This window comes from Malaclemys terrapin, chromosome 21, assembly GCF_027887155.1.
Source record: "Malaclemys terrapin pileata isolate rMalTer1 chromosome 21, rMalTer1.hap1, whole genome shotgun sequence".
Classification (NCBI taxonomy): domain Eukaryota; kingdom Metazoa; phylum Chordata; order Testudines; family Emydidae; genus Malaclemys; species Malaclemys terrapin.
The window spans coordinates 14,694,876-14,702,078 of NC_071525.1; the positions used below are offsets into that span (position 1 = coordinate 14,694,876).

The 7,203-nt window shown below is 56.7% G+C and overlaps 1 non-coding gene across 1 annotated transcript; it reads right to left on the reverse strand.

Annotated features, from left to right (window-relative positions):
* Positions 1-1,108: 1,108 nt before the first annotated feature.
* LOC128827569 (U2 spliceosomal RNA) lies at positions 1,109-1,294 on the reverse strand. The gene has a single exon (XR_008442997.1). It is a non-coding gene; the product is annotated as a U2 spliceosomal RNA (small nuclear RNA).
* Positions 1,295-7,203: the final 5,909 nt, after the last annotated feature.

Genomic DNA, 7,203 nt, shown 5'->3' on the forward strand with positions numbered 1-7,203 from the left:
TGTCTGTGTGTGTGTGTCACCTGCTGCAGGATACAAAGTCATGCAAAAGCATTTCCTACCAGTTAGCCCAGCAACACACTGACACTGATACAAACACAGAGTCACACACACACACACACACACACACACACAGAGCAGGGCTCAACCCCTCCAGCAGGGGGCAGCAGGGACACACACATCTCCCTAGGGCCAGCTTGGATGAGTTCCCATCACAACCCAGCACGGTGCCCCCAAACAGGTTTTGAGCAGGGGGTTGGACTAGATGACCTCCTGAGGTCCTTTCCAACCCTGATATTCTATGATTCTAAGTAACACTGTATGAAGAGGATTTATTGTTGTCCACTTAAATATTCATGACAGCTTATAAGCAGCATAATACATAAAACATTATTGAGGCATGCAAATTACACAAATACTGCATTTGAAACTGCCTGCTTGTTTTAGGGAGATAACTAATTTCTTACCCTGAGTACAGAGACAAATACAATTGCAAAGGATTGTTGCTTGGGATGCGCTGATTCAGAATGATGGTTCCCATAATGGAAGAGGCACATCTTTTTAACAGGGTCACCACGGAACCCCATTTCTTAGTGTGCAAGCCATCATTATTGGGAAGTCCTTTGCTGGCAACATTTGCAGCGCTGACTCACAGTCCTCTTCTAAGGGCTTGATCTTGTATTACTGAAGTCAGTGGGAGTTTTACCACTTGTTTTCTTGGATCTGGACTGGTTCCATACTGGAGCTCCTGGAACAGTCCTCTCTCCTCCATGTGATCTCATCCTGCTCCCTGCGTGACAACAGGAATATTCTCACAAGGGGAAAGGAATGGAACAATTCTCTCCTGTGGGGACACCGATGAGAAACACTGACAAAAAGCCCGCACTCCCATAACGCATGAAAACCAGCCTCTTCAAAATCTTATGAAACAACAGTAGAGTAGAAATGAAAAAAGGAACTGCCAAAATACGTAAAGCCTTATCACGAAAAGAAAACAGACACAGTAATAGAAAACAACACAGCTGAATGTTACGAGCACTGACACAGCACATGGGTTTTTTTTTTTTTTTTTTTTTTTTTCTGTTTTTTGAACCAGCATGTTCTCCCCAAAGGGAAATACACCATACCTGGAAGTACTGCAATACCAGATTGATGCATGGAGTGGATGGAGCAAGCTCCTATTCCATCTCCTTGTTGCAAAAGTCCATTTAATATAAAGTTCTCACATCAAGAAGATATCAGATATTAAACTGATAAGAACAGATATAACTTAGAGAATTTTTTCACTTCAAGGTCTTAGAAACACAGACAAGGTTTTCATCTCAAGGCCAAAAGACCAAAAACATCAAGACAATTGATCACGGCCTTGGATAGACCAATAGACTACTGACACTTGACCAGAGCCAAGAAGCGATACCTTTCCTCGGAACAGCGTGCTCCCCTCGCGCTCCCATTGTTTTCTATATCACCAGGACCTGCTTTCATACCTTTGTAGCTAAGGGTACGTCTAGGCGGTAAGCAATCGATCTTCTGGGATCAATTTGTCGCGTCTTGTCTAGAGGCGATAAATGGATCCCGGATCGATCCCGGAAGTGCTCGCCGTCAACGCCGGTACTCCTGCTCCGCGAGAGGAGTACGCGGAGTTGACGGGGGAGCCTGCCTGCTGCGTGTGAACCCGCGGTAAGTTCGAACTAAGATACTTCGACTTCAGCTACGTTATTCACGAAGCTGAAGTTGCGTATCTTAGTTCGAAGTGGGAGGTTAGTGTGGACCAACCCTAAGTGGCAATCGCTGCCCCGAAGTGACTCCGATACACTCACTCAAAGCACCAACTCTCCACACCGAATTCTGCTCCCACACAGAGAATTCTCTCCGCCCGCTTCCTTGGGCTCAGCCGGCTGCTCTGTGTTGCCACCAGACACTGCTGATCTGCATAACCCCGCCCACTGACGTGTGACGCCTTCCCTCGGTGTCTACTACTCTCCCTGCCTGCAACAGACGCTGTGCGCCACGTGCTGCCGGAGCCCCGCTCTCGGAACCAGCCCGTCGGGGCGCGTCCCTCCGCCACTGCTCCAGCCCCCGGCCCGCCCCGTCCCTGCCCTGCGCTCCCCCCGCTGCTGCGCTCAGCGCAGGGAGCCGGGCAGCGAGAGCCGGGCTGTGGATCAAGGGGAGTTTTCTGGTGTGCAGGGGCGATGGAATTTCCGGTCCCTAAAAGTGGGGGGGGGGGCCACCAGCGCCGGAACGTGGCCGCCCCCCTTCCTCCGAGCCCCCTCCCTCACGCTTTGCCTTCACCTGCAGGCCCCGCCCTCGCTCCGCCCCTTCCCCCTAATTCCCGTCCCCGCATTGCCCCTTCCCCGATGCCTCACCCTCGCACCGCCCTTCCCTCCTAATCCCCGCCCTCACGCCTTCCCCGAATCTCTGCTCCCACGTGGCCTCTCCCCCTAAACCCCGCCCATTCCTCCAAGGCCCCGCCCTCACACTGCCCCGTCTCCTGAGTTCCCCCCCTTGTGCTTCACTGTCTCCCCGATCCCCCACCCTCACACCACCTCTTCACCCGAATCCCCGTCCCCACACCGTCCCTTTTCCCAATTCCCCAATCCTGCCCCGCCTCTTCCCCCGAGTTCCCGCCCTTGTGCTTTCCCTTCTTCCTGAAACCCTGGCCCTGCCCCGCCCCTTCCCCCAAGGCCCCATCCCCACACCAACCCTTCCCCCAAGACTGCGCCCCCACCCCGCCCCTTTTCCCCAATCCCCCGCCCTCAATTGCCTCTTCCCCCAATCCCTGCTCCCAGATTGCCCCTCCTCTCTAGGGCCCGCCCCTGCACTGCCCCTTCACCTGAGGCCCCGCCCCCGGCCTTTCCCCAAGACTCCGCCCTCGCGCCGCTTCTTTCCCCGAGTCCCCACAGCCACGCTGCCCCTTCCCCCGAGGCCCCGCCCTCGCACTGCCCCTTCTCCCCAGGACCCTGCCCCTGCACCAGCCCTTCTCCCAGCGGCCCTGCCCCCACGCCGCTTCTTCCTACAAGGCCCCGCCCTTGGCCCGCCCCTTACCCCTCGGCCCCACCCCTGCACCACCCAGCGACCCAGGCGCAGGCCAGACCGGGAAGGCGGGAGGGCAGGAACTTCCTTAAGAAAAAGAATCCGGGCCCAGCCTCCCGTTCCCGGGTGCCCTCGGGCACATCACTCAGTCTCTCTGGGCCTCAGTTCTCCCGGCTGGGACATGGGGCTGGCGGCGCTTCCCACTCTCGCCCGAGCCTGGGAGGGGAACTACCCTGCGGATTAGGAAGATGCTCAGATACTGGGGTGATGGGGGAGAGGCGCAGGGGGAGCGTATTAGCACCATAGTTTGGTATATGGAGTCTGTTTGGAAACAAAATATTTCCCTCAAATCATTCCCAAAACCTGTATTCAGCGATAACTTTTGAACAGACAGAGCATCGCGTTTTTTTTCCCGTGTAGCCAGCCCCCAGTTCTTCCCCATTTCTCCTACTGCGACCCCATCTCACCTCCTGGCCCTGGCTGGGCGGCCATGGGCCCCTTGTAGCAGGGGGCTGTGCAGGCAGGTCTCCTTGCAGCTAGGAGAGGGTGTCTGGTGGGTGCTGTCACCTCTGCCAGAGACCCACCAGAAACCCACTAGCTTCCTCCTCATGTGGGGAGAGGCTCCTACTTTCTGACTTGGGGGTGTGTGTCGGGGGCGAGTTTCCGTGATGTCAGAGCCCGGGGGAAGGGGGGGGATCGAATCATTACTCTGAAGTGGCAGGGCAATCTCCCTCCCTGCCCCCCAACCCTGCTCAGATTCCTCTAGGGGGCTGGACTGGGATCTCTAGGGAGAGAGACACAAGAAAAAACAGCTGCCGCTATGGAACCCAGGAGTCCTGGCTCCCACTCCCCCTGCTCTAACCTCTAGCCCTCCTCTGCTCCCAGAGCCAGGGATAGTACCCAGGGGTCCTGGTGCCCAGCTCCCACCCCACTCTGACCACTAGATCCCACTCCCCTCATCATCATCATCCAAGCTGGCCCTAGGGAGATGTGTGTGTCCCTGTCGCCCCCTGCTGGAGGGGCTGAGCCCTGCTGTGTGTGTGCGTGTGAGACACTGTGTTTGTATCAGTGTCAGTGTGTTGCTGGGCTAACCGGTAGGAAATGCTTTTGCACGACTTTGTATCCTGCAGCAGGTGACACACACACACACACATCCCTCCACAACTCCACACAGCCAGACAGTCACACACGTTGATGCACAAAGCGACTCACACAATCCCAGACACTCACACACGACACACCAGGGGCACACACTAGCCCACCCCCCCAAAGAGAGGGACAATCACACCCCCAGCCACACACACAATCACCCACACACACACCGGAATAGTCACAATTGTGCTCAGAAACACAACCACACACAGTTCACTCCCACTGCTTCCAACACAAGGACCTCCTGCCCTGCACAGCATGTGCTGAGGCCTGTGGAACTCACTGCCACTGGACAGCTACCAATAGGAATGGACCTTTCCAAGAGACCAATAGACATAGCCACGCCTGTCATAGATTACAAGCCCGTATCCGGTGGCCAAGCTAGAACACGCTTAATTCTGCCCCCTTTGTACATTTCAAGCCCGTATCTGGTAGTGGAGCTAGAGCAGAGCTTTTAGAGGGAGGCGCCCCATCTCAATGCAAAGACTCCAAGGGCTGCAGAATCTGCTCCATCCCTGGGGAAAATCTGCTCCTTATTTCCAGTCTGGATTTGTCTGGCTTCATCCTCTGGCCATCAAGTCTTGCTCTGCATTTGTCAGCTGGGTTAAAGAGCCCTCTGCGCCCCCAAATCTCCTTCCTAGGGGGGAGGTGGGTGGAGAATGTGGGGGGTTTTGTAATCATTTGATGACTCGGTTTCCCCACTTGCTTGGGTGTGAAGCTCCCCATTGGGCGTGCAGGGCTTAACTTCTCCCAGGGGGAGTGAGACAGAGCCAGATGTCAACTAGGCCTGCCGGGGCTGGAACCTGGAATGGGAGGCCCAAGGCCCAGAGCACATTCTGCAAAGCAGCAGGCAGAACAGGGGGTTTAGGTGTGAACTGCGCCTGGCAAAGATTTACATTGGTGGCTGCTCAGGGCAGGGGGGAAGCAGAGCAGCCAGCATGTGCCAGGCGCTCGTAATTCACCCAGCTAGTCCTCGCTCCTCCACTGTGGACTCCCGCCACCGCCCTGCCCAGGGGGCCGGCTTCCAGCGCCTGCTTGTGACCTTTCCAAACCAGCCTCTGCAGGTTTTGTCCCAGGAATCCTGACTCCCAGTTCCACCCCCCCTGCTGTAACCACCAGACCCCACTCCCCTCCCAGAACCAGGGATAGAACCCAGAAGTCCAGACCCCCCCCCCACACACACACTAACCACCAGACCCCACTACCCTCCCAGAACCAGGGATAGAACCCAGAAGTCCAGACCCTGCCCTCCCCCCCCACACACTAACCACCAGACCCCACTCCCCTCCTAGAACCAGGGATAGAACCCAGAAGTCCAGACTCCCCCCCCCCACACTAACCACTAGACCCCACTCCCCTCCTAGAACCAGGGATAGAACCCAGAAGTCCAGACACCCCGCCCACACACACACACACACATTAACCACTAGACCCCATTCCCCCTCCTAGAGCTGGGATAGAATCCAGGAATCCTGGATCCTAGCCCGTCGCTGTAACCACTAGACCCCATTCTGCTCTGAGAGCTGAGAATGGAACCCAGGAGTCCTGGTTCCCAGGCTGCCCATCCCCTACCCCCCACCTCTCACCACTGGCTTTTCTTGACATGTGAAGATCAAACCTGGTGCCATTAAGAGCCAGGAAGTCTTTATCACAATTCCTTTTCCTCCTCTGAGCCCCAGCCCCTGCCAGCCCAGCATACGGGCTAGTGGGTTACAAATCCCTGAGCAGGGATGTTTGTCTATCTGCCATAACCCACTGCCTCCCTGGTTACTGTCGGACGGGGCTCCCAGAGGCTAACGCAGCCCCAGGGCCAGGGTAAGTGCTGTGCTCCAGGGATCTCACACTCCCGGGAACTTGGAGTGTGGTTGTGTGTGTGCGGGGAGGGGGAGAGACAGAGGCTGTGTTTAGAGTCTCAAAGCATCTTAAACTGGAACGGAAGGTGTTTCTCTTAGGGCAGGTCTACACTACCCGCCTGAATCGGCGGGTAGAAATCGATCTCTTGGGGATCGAATTATTGCATCTCGTCGGGACGCAACAATCGATCCTCGAATCGACGCATCTACTCCACCAGCAGAGGTAGGAGTAAGCGCTGTCGACGGGAGAGCAGCGGAAGTCGATTTGCCGCCGTCCTCACAGCGGGGTAAGTCGGCTCCGATACGTTGAATTCAGCTACGCTATTCGCGTAGCTGAATTTGCGTGTCTTAAATCGACCCCCGCCATAGTGAGGATTTAGCCCCAGTTTAGATGAGCTAAGATCAAGCGTAATGGTCCCGCACCCGCAAAGCCACGCGCCGACTGGGGAAGCGACTGGGCTGCCGCTGGGAATGGAGTGAGGAACGGCAGGAGCTGGGAGTCCTGATACCGTGGATCGGAACGGAGGACAACACCATTGTCACCCCCGGAGCCAGAGGCGTGCTGGAGAGATCCCTGAAGGCCGCCGTCCACGCGCTCTATGTGAACACCCTGAAGAAAAAAACGGATCAGGGTAAGGCCTTCGAGGTGACCAGCAAGTGGGACTCCAGCAACCACTTCCTCCCTATGGGCAGCTTCACCCGGTTTGCTCACTGGCGGTTCATACACCGCACCCAGCTGAATTGCGTCCCCCTCGACCGAGCCATCCGCCACGGGAACCGGGACAAACGCTGCAGGAAGTGCGGGTACATCGCTGAAACCCTGCCCCATGTCCTATGCTGCTGCAAGCCCCATGCCAGAGCCTGGCAGCTGTGCCACAACACCGTCCAGGACCGCCTAGTGAAGGCCATCGACCCGCGCCTGGGAGAAGCCACCATCGACCGCGCCGTCCCCGGCACTGACAGCCCGCTGCGCCCAGACATCGTCGTCACGGACGAGGTTGGAAAAAAGATCATCCTGGTCGACGTAGCGATTCCGTTCGAGAACAGGACCCCGGCCTTCCGTGAAGCCCGAGCCCGCAAGCTCGAAAAGTACGCCCCCTTGGCTGACACCCTGCGGACAAAGGGCTATGAGGTGCACGTCGACGCTCTGCTCGTTGGGGCCCTGGGT